Source organism: Mus pahari, chromosome 8, assembly GCF_900095145.1.
Source record: "Mus pahari chromosome 8, PAHARI_EIJ_v1.1, whole genome shotgun sequence".
NCBI classification, from domain to species: Eukaryota; Metazoa; Chordata; class Mammalia; order Rodentia; family Muridae; genus Mus; species Mus pahari.
Window position 1 is genome coordinate 14,704,218 of NC_034597.1, and position 13,368 is coordinate 14,717,585.

A 13,368-nucleotide genomic window follows, 5' to 3' on the forward strand; every position below is an offset into this window, starting at 1 on the left:
GCTTGAGTTAATTTTATATCCAGCTAATGCACTGAAGCTGTTTATCAGGTTTAGGAGTTCTCTGGTGGAATTTTTAGGGCCACTTACATATGCTATCAAATCATCTGCAAATAGTGATATTTTGACTTCTTCCTTTCCATTTTGTATCCCCTGGTCTCCTTTTGTTGTCTAATTGCTCTGGCTAGGACTTCAAGTACTATACTGAATAGGTAAGGGAGAGAGTGGGCAGTCTTCACAAACAAAAGCTGGGTACAGTGGTGAACACTTTTAATCCTAGCACTCAGGAGGCAAACACAAGTGGATCTCTGTGACTTCAAGGCAAATCTAGTCTATATATGAAGTTTAGGCCAGGGCTTCATAGTGAGACACTGACTCAAAAACGAAAAAGAAAGGAAGGAAGGGAGGGAGGGAGGGAGGGAGGGAGGGAGAGAGAGAGAGAGAGAGAGAGAGAGAGAGAGAGAGAGAGAGAGAGAGAGATTGATTTTTTGGTGAATTACACATTCAAAAGAGTTTGCAACATCTTCATTAATTTATAAATCAAATATTTGAACATCTTATACATTTATGTACATGTCATAATAAGATGCACTACTTTCTTTTTTTAATGTTGGTCCATTGGTTTTTTTCTTCTTTTTAATTAGATATTTTCTTTATTTACATTTCAAATGCTATCCTGAAAGTTCCCTATACCATCCCCCAGCCCCTGCTCCCCTACCCACCCACTCTCACTTCTTGGCCCTGGCATTCCCCTGTGCTGGGTCATATAAAGTTTGCAAGANCAAGGGGCCTCTCTTCCCAATGATGGCCNATTAGGCCATCTTCTGCTACATATGCAGCTAGAGACACGAGCTCAGGGGGTACTGGTTAGTTCATATTGTTGTTCCACCTACAGGGTTGCAGCCCCTTCAGCTCCTTCGGTACTTTCTCTAGCTCCTCCACTCAGGGCCCTTTGTTCCATCCAATAGCTGACTGCGAGCATCCACTTCTGTGTTTGCCAGGCACTGGCATAGCTTCACAAGAGGCCGCTATATCAGGGTCCCTTCAGCAGAATCTTGCTGGCATGTGCATTAATATCTGGGTTTGGTGGCTGATGATGGGATGGATCCCCGGATGGGGTAGTCTCTGGATAGTCCATCCTTTCATCTTAGCTCTAAATTTTGGCTCTGTACCTATATCCTTTCATGGGTATTTTTTTCCTTATTCTAAGGAGGAATGAAGTATCCACACAATGGTCTTCCTTCTTGGTTTTCTTGTGTTTGATGCTCTACTTTCATATAGTAAAATTAGTATATAATGGAAAATAGAATTTTGTTATTTACTATACCTGATAGTATGATAATGAAACCAGTCTAAAATGCACACACTCTTCCTCCGAACTCCTAGACTTCTAGCCCAGTTGCTTGGAGAAAGAAGGAGATGGTGACTTTGGAAGGACCAGTTTCTGAATCATTTCATGTTCAAATACAGCATGCAAGCTAAGCCTGCTGGAGGAAATACAGATGAGGACGCCCCTTGTTTAATATCTGTCATTAAAATGACAGCAACGAAGCCTAAAACCCAAAAAGGGAAAATCAGCTGGGTCCTTATAGATTGTCACAGCCAAGAGCAATAAAAACTAAATCAATCACAGATTGTGGCAATAGATAATTTAGCTAGTACTGGAAATTAAATGTAAGGACATTTCTAGCGCCAGGCCCCCATTGTGGGAGAATGAAGATGCCCTCAGAATTCAGATGGAGCTCACTGAACTGGCTAGGATGACAATGCGAAAGAAGAGAAAATTATTTAAATGAGATTTAAATTGCTTTGTTTCCTTAGCCCTCTGAAGGTTGCCTCTGTTATTACATTGTGGTGTTTTACCATCAGTGTTTCTGACACATTGTGAGTTTCCTGGCATGTCTACTCTTGTTCAAATGGAGGAAATATGGCTCTCTGAGAGTGAGCTTCAAGCCTGGGCAGCTGGATAAGAATCTTCAGGTCTAATCTAGTGGTAAGGTTGTAGTCCAAAGAAATAACAAATACTAATAATGTGCTCCCAGATTCTTATCTTGACTCTAAAGAGTTTGTTTACTAGAATACAAGACGTCTTGAAACTAGGAAACCTATATCGGCCTAGTGTCTAGAATTGATGGGTAAATACACAACCAGTCTGGCCAGCCTTCCATTCTGTTCTCTATATCTAGTTCACTTCATCATGTTCAGAGAGAATAAATAAATATGTATACATAATGCATACATATGTGTGTTTTATAAATACATATGTGTATGAGTATATAGGAATTATATATCTATGTGTGTGTGTGTGTGTGTGTGTGTGTGTGTGTGTGTGTGTTATATGTGTGTGTGTGTGTAAGAAATCTCTGGAATATTTCCATTTCCCTTGTTTGCTTTCTTTGAAGGTGACTTGTGCTCCTGATTTGGAGATTTCCATTTTTTGTCTGTCAGGTCACCTTCCATATTCTTTGCCCAGTGGGGGCTATTTTTCCAGTACTACAACCAAAAAGTAAAGAAGAGAGGTCGTTTTAGAGGTGGCTGAAGTTTAGGGTGTTCAAAGTAAGCAAATGCCAAAGTCAATAATTTAAGCATCAAAACACTTTCCCCATTGGCATGAATCAGTAAAGAGGACTTAGATACTGGAATTGAGGTGGATCAACTCAGACAAGGCCTATGACCTGTAAGGTGGAAAGTACAGCTGGCATTGGGCTGTGCCAACAAGGAGAATGGGTACAGAGCAGTAGGGAAGACCCAATGGAGATTGACAGTTGACCTCAGATTTTTAAAACTGTAGTTGAGGCAATTCTAAAGGCCTAAAGGATTGCCTTTGGATTTGGAAGTGGCACCTAGTTGGGGGGAGCCCTGATGGTTTCTCCAACTTTAGGGAAGAAAGGCAGTTTAGGAAAATAAAACAGTGATTTGGATTCTTAAATATTCCACCATTTATTCTTAGCTCCCAAATGTGACATATTCCTGGAACCCAACAAGACCCATTTTCTCCACCAACTGACATCATTTCTGTCCCACTCCCAAGTCAGCTCCTCTATCAAATACTAAGATTTTCCAGTTGTTCTTAGCAAGCTCATAGTGCAAATACACAGCATATGTGTGTGTGTGTGTGTGTGTGTGTGTGAGCGCACACACACACACATATACACACACACTACAGGCATAGTGGACATATATATAATCCCAGTGCTGATGATGCAAATAGGGCATCCCTGAAGCTTACTGACTTAGATTCTAGTCTACTTTGCAAGATCCAAGTCAGAGAGTGACCTTGTATCCAAAACAAGATGGGCATCCCTTAGGATGGACCCTTATTCTGAGCCTGGGTCTCAAACCTACCATGTGGTGAGAATTGATTATCTCTAGGCTCTAAAGTAGTGGTAATAACTGGCTTCAGAGGATGTTAGCATCCACTCTCTGTCTTTACATGGCTTTTGTGTTTACAGCATTCCAATGCCACCTTCTACATGTCTCTTCTTGCCACCCTGACTCCAACTTTCTAGAAACCAAAGCTCATGTCTATTCCTTGTGAGCCATCTCCGGAATCTCAGCCCAAGGACACCACTATGGTGAGCCCCCACGCCCACCTCTGGCCCCTAAGCCTGACCTTCTCCTGGTACCCTGACTAACTGCTCATTTCAGCCCACTTTCCTAGGCCATCATTCTTTGTCGGCCTGTCTGTATTCTCTGAGCTGCATAAAAAGCCCTGGGGGAAATGTAAAGCGATTCGTCCTCATGTGTACACACAGCTACAATGCAGCTGGGCTGCAAGGCCAGTTTATTATCTTAAGACAAGGGTCTGCTTTAGCCTGAGTTTACATCTCATCTGCCTCCCATTCATTAGATGGGCTCTAGAGCTCAGCTTACATCACATAAACTCAGCTGGTATGTATACAATGCCAGCAATATGGAGGGGGCTAACATGTGTTGAATACATCTACTCTATCTTAGGGCGCTGAAGGTCACTCACTGGAGTAATATATGGTGCCAGTGTTGGTGGCTGAAGGTCAAGTCATCTTGCTTTTCATAATGCATAAACCCGAAACTCACTCAGACACCAATCATATGACCTAAACCTTGGAACAAATATTTTACTAAGTAAATCAGTGAGCATGCTGGCATTTCTATTAACCTTCAATGCACAGCTGACAGAAAATGAATAATGATAAATAATAACTCAAGTCTGTAAATCATGCTTAGCATCAGAAGAAAAAAATGCTCGTGTGTGTGCTACCATCTGTTAGAAGAGTGGGGACCTGGGAAGAGAGGTGGGAGAAGGGAGGGCAGCCTGCCTTGGCTGAGGTAAGCACCTTTTGGATTCAATAAACTGACCAAGACAGGGTAAGCTACTTCTGAACAGGATTGATAGACTAAGGAAAATTCCTTTTCTCCTGTCTTCAGTTTGACGGGCATCTGCCTCTGACTTCCATTTGCTTCTCTTAGTCTCTCTCTCTTTCTCTCTCTCTCTCTCTCTCTCTCTCTCTCTCTCTCTCTCTCTCTCCTGCTTCATTAACTCTATTTCCACTCTATCCACCTGGTTCTGGATCATTTGTCTTTTTAGTTACACACCCTGGGGTGCAATTTATCCCACTCAGTTTATCCCACTCAGGGCACTCTGCATCTCACTCCTGCCAGAAGACAAGGGTTGGAGCTGGGACATTACCCTAAAGTTGCTTCTCTGGCTTATAATCATCTCCTTAGAGTGTGAACCCAGGCAGAAGCATATCCAGCCCCCAGTATTTCAATTCCAAACTATCTCACAAAACAGAAGTGATACCAGCATACTAAGGTGTGAGATGCTCAGGTCCCCGTTGGATATACTCCCTTAGTCAGAAGCCCTTCAGTGTACTTGGGTGGAGAAAGTTCTAGAAGTTGACAATGACATCTTTGAGCTTGTATGTATTTTTTTTTCCTCCCCCCTTTTCCTTCCAGTTGGACTTCTAACAGATCCTAGCCAACAATCAGAGAAATATGTATTCTTTGGTCATGTCTTAGAATTAAAAAGTCATTCTTATCATTTTTTCAATGCTGTAAGCACCTCAAAGGCTAAAACATTAAGGAGTCTGACTATAGTCAAACTGATCATTTTGCTTTTGCATAAGACTCCAAGCTAACCTGACAATAGATGGCATGAGAAGCCAGGGTTATCTATAGGCCTGTCTACCTTAGACCCCTGTGTTGGTTTCTCCAGAAGAGAGGGGGGATAACTCTCCTGCTAGGCAATATGTGTTGATGATGTTAGTTTGTGACTTAAGGCTCACTCCCTGCTCCACTACTACTGCCATGTAGACCACTTCAGAAGTTAAATTACACTCAATGAATTCCGTAACTAAAAGGAAAATGCTTTCTTTTGTAGTTTACAGCACAGGTCTTTTCTGAATGTAAATAAACTCAGCCATCAGAATAAACTTATCTTAAACGGGTGGTAGAAAGATGGACTAGAGATTAAGAGCATTGGCTGACCTTGCAGAGAACCTGGCTTTGGTTCTCAGCACCGACAGAGACGCTCACAACTCTCTGGGACTCCAGTTCCAGGAGATGCACTGCCGTCTTCTGGCCTCTGTGGTCACCAGGAATGCTCCCAAGGCACAGACATATATGCAAACAAAAACACATACATGCAGAAATACACATACGATCTTCTTTTAAAAATAGCATTAATTGATAATAATTCAGGTGACCAGAATAAATGGAAAAAGAAAAAGCTTCTAAGATGTTCTGGCTGGAATTTCTCTTTCTTTACTGTTTTTGTCTTTCATTACTGTTTTTGTCTTTCTTTACTGTTGGAATCATTCTCCAGTGGGGCTTGGGATTTCACAAAGGAACAGACAAGAAAATTCAGCTAAAAATCATTAAGTTTTTATCAAGAAACTTACTCTCAGATCAGTAAGTTTATCCCCAGGGCTCAGGTTCCCCTCAGTAAGTAGACTCATACCTATGCCTCAGTTTCCCCTCCCATAAAGCCTAGTATTGCCCACTCACGTGGTAAGCTTCCCCCTTGTCCATATTGCTTTTCCTTCCCCACTTTTCTGATTAAAGGGAGATACCGATTGAAAGAGGAAAAAAATGAAAGTCAAAGCAGAAAATTAGCATTTTCTCGGCTGCACATTTCAGTTATTAATATTGCAATTTGAAGTAATGGAATTCACAGAACGCAAAAGGTTTAAGGTTTGCCTGGTGGGGTGAACTCAGCTGCATGGTATACGGCTTGAATTTCAAGGTGAGGTTCATTATGCAGAATCAGTGTGGGCAAGCTAACAATGCCATAAACCCTTCACTCGGTGTCTTCCTTGGTTTTAATGTTGCATTACTGTGGGTTTTGGAGTTTTAATATGCTGTATAAATACAGAATGCATATTTGTGAGCATGTGCATCATGGAATTGAGGATTTTTTTTTTTTTTATGTTTTAAATCTCTGGCCCTGCTCTGTTTGCTCTCTGGTTGACTTTGGTAGAAAGCAGGTGGGAGAAAGTAGGGCAGGGTGAGTTACCTAGAAACACTGCTCATTTGTGCCCAAATCCATTATGAAAGGCAAAGGCTGGCTTTCTGCCCTCACTGCAGCTTGCAGAGGATTTAGGAATAGAGACAGAAGGCTCCTGGGGGATGAAGCACTGAGATAAAGAGAAGATTTCTGCTTGGCTCGTCCTTGGCACCAATTCAAGACAGCCCCACTCAGTGGTGGCCTCAGACAGCTCTTCCTCTACCTCCGTGGGTAGCCCAAGGCAGCGCCCTCTGACAGTTTCTCACCTATAGATGATGATGTTCACAGTGAGCAAAGTAGATGTTTCTGTCAACAGAGAAGATTGGAAGAGTGAAGAGCATTTATCTAGCCAATGCTCTGCATCCAGTATGGATGCTCTGTGAATTATTAGGTACTCATCGTGAAACTCAACTGCCGAGGACTTCCCAGGCCCCTGGCTTGGCTTGTCTGTTTCCTTATATTGTCATAGGCACACAGGACTCCCCTTTCTTCACATAGGAATCATTCATTATTGTCAACCCCAAGACACAAAAGTTGTCTAGTGAGACAATCTAATGGGTAGGCCCATGGAGGGAGGAAAGGACTATGCTAGTACCATTATGGGGAGAATAACATTGTTGCAGAGGTCAGTTGGGGAAAATAGGTGAAAAATCAACTTATTCAGTTAGAAGAGGGGATGCTTGATTGGTACCCAGGACTTCCTCTGAGAGCCTTAATGCAGGGTTCAACCAGCAGCACCAACATCATTCCGAGTCATGTTGTGTCCTATGAGAGCAACTCAGTCACAAATGTCCTGAGCTGAGATACACACTCACATATCACTTCTCCTTTCTTTCATCCATTAAGCTGGCATCATAATTAAGGCATATACCTCTCTTCAGGGGCCACACACTTTCTACCTTACCTTGGAAACAGGTATACACTCTATCTCTTTTAATTTCCCTCAATAGATGATCTTATTTTGTGATTCTCAGTCCATTCAGTACTTCTTATCAAAGAGCTATTATGGGCCAGACCCAGTGAAATCTGGAAGATTCATCTCATGATGCACAAGACTATATGGTGTTTGTCTACTTTGTCACACCCTGATGAGGAGAGCTATAATACGCTACTAAACAGTGCTCATTAGGTAAGCTGAGAGTGTGATGGTCAGGCACACACAGGAACCTGCAGATTGTTTCTACCTTCAATAGCAAAGGCCTTCACTCAGAGTGTAAGTATATGGAATCATCAACCTTTGATCTGACTAGCAGACAAAAACAATCACAGCTGAGGTAGGAGTGGAAAGTAACCTGAGATCAAGAGATCAAAGGCCTGCTTAAACCCGAGTCCAGGACTGCACATTAACAACCAGTAACCTGAAAACTGGATCTAAGGGACTCACTTGAGAGAGAGGGGGAGGGAGGGAGGGAGGGAGAGAGAGAGAGAGAGAGAGAGAGAGAGAGAGAGAGAGAGAGAGAGAGAGAGAGAGAGAGAGAGAGAGAGAGAGAGAGAGAGAGAGAGAGAGAGAGAGAGAGAGAGTTCATAAAGCCTAACTTGTATCTTCTACCATCTGGGAGTAATCCTTACAGTCCACAAACTGCAAGTAGTAGAGACCTGTTAGTGGTGCAGGTCCTCTATAGCCTACCCACTGTGTAGTCTTCCTGCTCCAATACCTTTCTGTGAGTTTTATTTTGAAGCTCAACATTTCTACCATTTGCCATTGTCCAAATAACTCCAGGGATAATGTTGGCCTTAAAGAGTATATTAAGGTTCCAATACTTTGCATGATGAATTAGTTCATTTTATGAACTACAGTAACAAGTTACCTGAGGCCAGGTAGCTTATAAAGAGGCTTGTTGTTGTTGTTGTTGTTGTTGTTGTTGTTGTTTTGTTGCTGTTGCTGTTGCTGTTGTTGCTGTTGTTGTTGTTTTGCTCCCAATTCAAATTATTGGTTACTGGAGGGCTGAGACAGAATTGTACCATCTTTTTTGACAACTACCCTCTGTTTCAGCAGTTTTCAATCTGTAGATCGTGACCCCTTTGATGGACAAGCGATCCTTTCATAGGGTTCACCAAAGAGCATCAGGAAACATCAGTTTACACTATGAATCGTAGGGTGAATATGGCAGTAGTGAAATCACAGTTATGAAGTAGCAATGAAGATAGTTTTATGGTTGGGGGTTCACCCCAACATGAGCAACTATATTAAGGGGTGACAGCATTAAGAAGGTCGAAAGTCAAGTCAGTGCTCTGGCTGCCTTTCCACATGGGTAGCAGAGAAATAAAGAGGAGAAGGAGAGATTACATGTAAAGGTGGGAAGCAAGAGAGGAACCAATGAGGTCACACTAGCTTTGTAGCAACCGATTCTCATACCCTCAGTCAGTTCACAAGAGCAGCAGCAAGGTGTGTGTGTGTATCCATGACCTCATTATCTTCATTAATTTCTACTGCACCATAGTTCTTACCACTGCCACACTGGCACCCAGATGCTAACACATGAAACTCTGCAGGAGAAACGCCAAGGATATTCAAGCCATGGGACGTGGCTGAGCCAAGTATTTTAATACTAATTACAATGCTCGTTACTTTTCTTATTATCTTCACACAAGGCCTGATAAGAAGCAATTGAATGGAGTCAGAGGTAGGGCTTATTTGGGTTCTTAGGTCTAGAGGATGCACTTCATCATGGTAAGGAAGGCCTGATTGCAGGAGATAGCGGTTGACTGGGTCCATTCATTTGCAGCCAGGAGGAAGGGGATGATCAGGAAGTAGGGCTGGACTATCAACCCTCAAGGCCTGTTGCCCTCTGGGGGTCAAATCCTCTAGCCAGATCTCATCTTTTAAAGGTTCCACATTCTTTCAAACAGCAGCAGGAGCTGGGCAACAAGTGTTCAAACATGTTAGAACTTATGGGACATTTCATATACAACTCACAAAGCCATGAAAGTGTACATCTTCAAGACAATAATCATCACCAACAATGTACTAGATCACACAGGGGGATGACTTGCAGCTTCCAACTAGAAGATCCTACATCCCAGATAGACCAGATGAAAAAGCCCTCTTGACATTAGCATAGTTAGTTCTAGAATTAAGACCGAACATCTCCCCTGGCCAAGAACAGCCCAGCCCCTTCTTAATAGCTTCCCCGTGCAAGCTGCACCAAGGCCCTTTATTAGCCACTCTGAGGAGTGTGTTTCTGAGAATAGGTGTGCTAATAAGAAGGAAATTGCACTTTCAATGCTGGTATACCGAAGAGTCAACTGATCCATTAGCATCTTGATCTGACATGGCTGTCAGAAAAATTATCCATGACCCAGGAGGGGCCATACTAAAGGTGATTTATCCTCCTATTTGACTTAGCCTGAGCTCTCCCCAGAGAAGGCCATGCCAATTAAGAAAAAAAAAAAAAAGGCAAATAGAATGTGTTGTGTGCCTGGTGTTGACTGCACCTCCAGAGAGACCCACAAATTAATTTTCTCATCGTAGCCTCATTCTGAAACCAGTTCCAAAATGGAAACTCAGCAGTTCATCTCTTTAATCTCTCATCCCCCTTTTCATCCTGCTTTTCTCCAAACAAAATTAAATCATTTAACCATTTTAATAAGCACTAAAAAGTGTAATGAACCAGATAATGGAGAAGCACTCATATTATTTTCTTTATCTACTTTGCACTTAAATTTATTTCATATGTTTCATCTGAACTCTTCTTTCCTGAGAATGTTTCCCAAATTAGGATTTTTGTAAACATTCCACTCCGGGGCACAGTAAACCTGGACAACGTCCTCATTTGAAAGCTGAATAGAGTCTTATCCAGTCTACAGACTATCAGTGGCAGTGTTCGAAAGATTATAGCCAAGACAGGGCATGTCCTTAATGAGACTTGGTGTCCCTCATGATCCAATGAATCCCTTCACAACCTCGAAACAAATGGGCTCTTCCTGAGGCAAAGAAGCCATGCTAGCTTCCATTGTAAGTCAAGGCTACCATTGAATAAAAAGTGGGATAATGTTGACCTGGACCCTCTCAGTCTGTGCTGTGAAGCTTGGGTGATATGGCTCCCATTAGGACATAGTTGAAGGAAGAGTTTTAAGCCCCTGAGGTTCTAGGAGCTCTGCTGTGTGCCTCACTGTTGGCCCATTCTCCAGGTATTGCATGTGGTTGCCCCATCAGGAGTAGTGCATGTATATGGAATGAGCATATTTAGCCAGGCATTGCCTTCAGGAGCTCTTATAGATGACAAGACAAAGAGAGTGGACAAATAACAGAAAGAGAGTGTCCTGAAAAATTTCTCCCACATGCAGTGAAGCCCACAGGGTGAGGTGGAGTTCTCAGCCTGGGGAATCTAAGCAGAATTTATAACAAAGAATCTGGGGAAAAGGCATCGTAGCATCTCCCAAGTATAGAGTACCCCTGTTTCATTTAAAATCAAAATATACATTCAAGACCTAATTCTTGGGTTAGGAAAGAAAAAAAAGAGAAATAGATGAGAAGTCACTGATTTACATATATATTAGAATAATTCTTTTATTAAGCCTCAAAGGAAAGCATATTTAATAAATAGCAGCCATCATGATACTAGTTGGAATTATCCTTATAGTTGGGAGGTCAAGGTTTGAGGGTCTAGTGCATAAGGTCTGTAGTGCTTCGGGGACTCTAACAAGAACTGTAGATCAGGGTCTTCAAAAGTATTACTTCTCTCCAAGATCCTGTATACGCCCCTGGATTGAATAGAGAAAGTACCAGGAACTGCCTGAGAACCCAGTTGCTGTTTTTTCTGGCATGGCTGTCTCTCCCAGCCTCAGCTCTCCTGCCTGCATAATAAGTATGAATAAAGACCTAGGGTTGTTGTGGGAATGCATTGTATCTTTATCCCTACCTCTGAAACACGGATAAGTCTTCCCAACCAAATAAGTGTTGGACAGTCCTGTTGACTCTAAGCCTACCCCTGCTAACCCCCCACTGACCCAGACCACTTCCTTTTCTACACAGCTCCTTGCCCCCTACACGCTGCTGCACAGCTCAGCTCTGTGCTAAGGAGGCAGTTTCTTGAGCAGGGATTGATTAAAATGTAGTGGCGTACCCTCATTTTGCGTCACTGCCCGTGTGACTAATAGGCATGGAATTTGTGCCACAGATAAATAATTGGCCCTTCAAACATCCTCCATGTCTTCAGAGACACGCAAGTGTGATCTATCATAGCTGCAGACATCTCAATGAGCATCATCTCCAGATCATAATAGATCATGTTACATTTGTATATGCCCAGGAACATAATTTACTATTAAAGGGGCCAAGATCAGCGCAGACGAAATTATCCTTCCGCAGAGGAGGACTCTACAGCTGCATTATATGCACACTGTGATTTTTAAAATATTAATTATATTGTAAACTAAAGGTTTACTCTGTGTGCCATAAATCTGGGTGTCTCTTCTTTCTGTGTGCTCAATAAATATACTTCTCATCAACTTTTAATTATGCTGTTTGCATTATTCTGTCCTGAGGATGAGAGTCTGTGCTAAATCATGGCCTTCTAATGTGGATTACAGCATAAGTTTAGTTAATTAAACCATATATTTTATTAGTCTGTGCACCTCCATCGTGTAAAAGTGCGCGTTATTATGTTGAAGGGTGGGGCATTAAATAATGTGGCAAGGGTATTTTTATTGTTACTGTTACTCTTTTATTTTAGAGATTCAGATAATTTAAGAAGTGAAATTGTTTTATTTCTCTGTGGCACTGTTGCCCTCTGGGCTCAGAACATACTCTGGAAGCACAGGGGACAGTGAATGTGTTGATAAACGGCTAGGCCAAGGCTCTTTCCCAGAGCTCATAATGGAAACTCAAGTGTTGGGTAGAATCCAAACCGTGAGCCATATGAGGAGCAGATGTCCCAAGGACCCTACCAACCTGGCTTTTTTGTGCCCTTACTTGGTGCCTTTGGGCAAATAGCCTCAGGCCTTCAGCACTATTTGTTACTGTTGTTATTCTTTATCAAAAGGCAAAACTAAACAAAAAACATTCATCGTTTTATATCCAAGAAGAGCTTGTTCTAAACCCCCTTCTGGATATTAACATCCATGAGTTTTCAAGTCTCATATATGCAGACTACCTTCGTTTTAGCATATAATTTGGCAAACAACACAGCAATAAAATAAAATAAAAATGAAATGGATAAATAAAGGCAATAAGTATACAGTAGAGTCACAACTCCTTTTCCAAATATGGTCAACCCATGGTTCATTAAATCCATAGATATAGAAGACAAACTCTAAAGGCAGTATTAAAAGAAAATAATTAAATAATTATCATTCCCTTCTTCTTCTTCTTCTTCTTCTTCTTCTTCTTCTTCTTCTTCTTCTTCTTCTTCTTCTTCTTCTTCTTCTTCTTTTTAATGTGGGCTCTGGAAAACTTGGTCTTTTCTAAATGGGCAAAGAAAGACTGTATTTATTTCTCATATGTGGAAGGTGTGTGTGTGTGTGTGCTATTTGAAAGGAGGGGGCGAACCTATTGGTGTGTAGAAGACAGAGTACTAAGCATAAGTACAGTGTAATGATGTATATGTATGAACATATCAGTACCTTGTATGCTAGGAAAGCAGAGTAGTGGAGACATCTAAGGCCTCCGTGCATGTTGCCCTAAACTGTGGTCTTAGATGCCAAAGGAAACTGAGTTAAAATCCAATCTGCTACTTCCTAGTTATAAGACTACAGCAGACACAGCATCGGTGCCTGCCTCGGTTTCCTCACCTGAACACAGGATGCAGAAAACCACCATGGTGTTAGAAATATTGAATGGTTACCATATATGCCAAGTACTGAAAGATGACTGACAGGGGTGACTATGGAACCTGTGGCTGCCTCTGCAGCCTGCCAAGTCTTACAAATCAAACCCAGAGCAG